General features: G+C 38.8%; 1 pseudogene; it reads right to left on the bottom strand.

Moving 5' to 3' along the window:
- Nucleotides 1-564: 564 nt before the first annotated feature.
- Nucleotides 565-1162, bottom strand: LOC147998755 (acyl-protein thioesterase 1-like; annotated as a pseudogene).
- Between the last annotated feature and the right edge of the window lie 1063 nt (nucleotides 1163-2225).

The raw sequence follows: 2225 nt of genomic DNA, 5'->3' as shown, positions 1-2225 counted from the left end.
GGGCATTGAAGAGAGCATTATTACTTTTTGACACTTAAAAGCATTATCCCTATTATAGGGATAACGTAATACCATCTTAGGTATTACAGTCACGTATGTGTGAATACAAACATAAAAATATAGACACTGTATGGTGACTGAAAACTTGTGGAGTAAAGCTATAGTCTAACTCACAGAGTTAAGGAGTCACTTACATCCTAACAGCTTCTTTAAACCTGAACACATTTTCAGAGAACATACTAGTAATTTTTAAATGATGTAACAAAACTCTGCTTTTGTTATCTTATTTTGCTGAATTAATTTGAGACAAAGAAGCTAGTTGCTTCACTTACTTACTATAATGCTAGTTTATTCTGAACTGTATAATACAAATATATGCATAGAAACTTAAACGGATCATACATATCTCATGAGGAAGACATCATTTTGTCTGTCTCATTGGTATGTATTTGCAAAACATTTTAACGCTGCAAACATTAGAGGTTTTATGATCAGTCATGGGAAAAGGTTTATACTCTACTACTGTGATGCTGGTGAACTTCTACTCAAGGCCTCTTAGTGATATCAGTCAACCGGAGGTAGGAGCTTATCAATGACATGCTTGACACTCATCATTTCCTGCTGGCATGAGCTGTGCATCATGCCTTCATAGACCTTGAAGGTTACATTGGCTGGATTTTCCAATGCTTTTAGTCTTTCAACAGTAAGAGAACCAAACAGGAGAACTAAAGGGTCACAATCTCAACAGTACTGGAGAGCAGAAATATCTCGATTAGCACTATTGAGAGGCCCCTGTGAAAATAAAGCCCGAAGTGGAAACCAGCAACTGAGTGCCGTGACACCAGCCAGTTTCTGCTGTGTGGTGAGAGCAGTGTGTAAAGATAAGGCACCTCCCTGAGGAAATCCTCCCAGAATAATTCTGTTAGAGGAATGCCATTCTTCACTTCTTGATCTATCAAGACTTTTACAGTTGCTGCCTCCTGTTTAATTCCAAACTCATCCTCCTGGGAAGCTGGTGAAAGTCCAATAATATCAAACCAGGAAGGCATCGCCATATTCATATTTAATGTGACTGGCATAACAGGCACATGTGAACAGATGTATTTTATGTGGGAACTTTTGATACCTCCAAAGGCTTCTGCCCATCCGTGCCCAGTATCTCCCAATCTGAAAAGGAAAAAAACCTCGACCGTGGCCTTCCAGGCAGTGGGCACAATGGCAGGTATCAGGGCAGACCTGTTGACGCACATCCACCAGCTGGTGGACAATGCACCAGAAGCAAACGATATTGGTGTTTTCATCTGGCAAGGACACAAGAAAATAAAGAGAGCTATTAAAAGACTTTGTAACTTGATTGTGTGGCTGCTAAAAAAAATTGTTAAGATTTCTTGAATGGATCTCAGTGTATCTTGTTAGAGGTATACCTCGATAAAGCTAGCTTTTGAAAAGTAATATAGACCTACACGTACAAATAAACTTCTAAAACTGGCAAGATTATGTTGAAATTAAGAAATGTCTTAGTCAGGGTTTCTATTCCTGTACAAACATGACCAAGAAGCAAGTTGGGAAGGAAAGGGTTTATTCAGCTTACTTCCATGTTGCTATTCCATCACCAAAGGAAATCAGGACTGGAACTCAAGCGGGTCAGGAAGCAGGAGGATACAGAGGCCAGGGTTGCAGGGGATGTTTCTTGCTGACTTGCTTTCCCTGGCTTGCTCAGCTTGCTTTCTTATAGAATCCAAGACCACCAGCCCAGGGACACGTGGGTCCTCCCACCTTGACTACTAGTTGAGAAAATGCCTTACAGCTGGGTCTCATGAAGGCATTTCCACAACTGAGGCTCCTGTTCTGTAATATCTCCAGCTTGTGTCAAGTTGAAACACAAAACTAGCCAGTACAAGAAACATACTAGAGGGGGGGGTGAATACTGAAAAAAATGGGGGTCGGATTAGACCCATTTTATTAATAGTACCATTATCAGAAGCACATCCTGAAATCATTATGTAACTAGAAAAACATGAAATTCAATGTCAAGAATAAATGCTATTTACAGTAGCAGACAAAAATTCCTGAAATAAATCATCTCCATTATTTTCAAAAATAGAAAACTTTTATGGAAATCTTAATGTGTCAATTCACTAACAATATCATTTAATGATTGAAATATCAATAAATAATAACTAATATCATAGGAAGTTTTACTTCTGATGTGTACTATCATGCTT

This window comes from Rattus norvegicus, chromosome 20, assembly GCF_021556685.1.
Source record: "Rattus norvegicus strain SHRSP/BbbUtx chromosome 20, alternate assembly SHRSP_T2T, whole genome shotgun sequence".
NCBI lineage: Eukaryota > Metazoa > Chordata > Mammalia > Rodentia > Muridae > Rattus > Rattus norvegicus.
The sequence above is the reverse complement of the archived record's forward strand: the minus strand, read 5'-3'. Positions and strand labels throughout refer to the sequence as shown.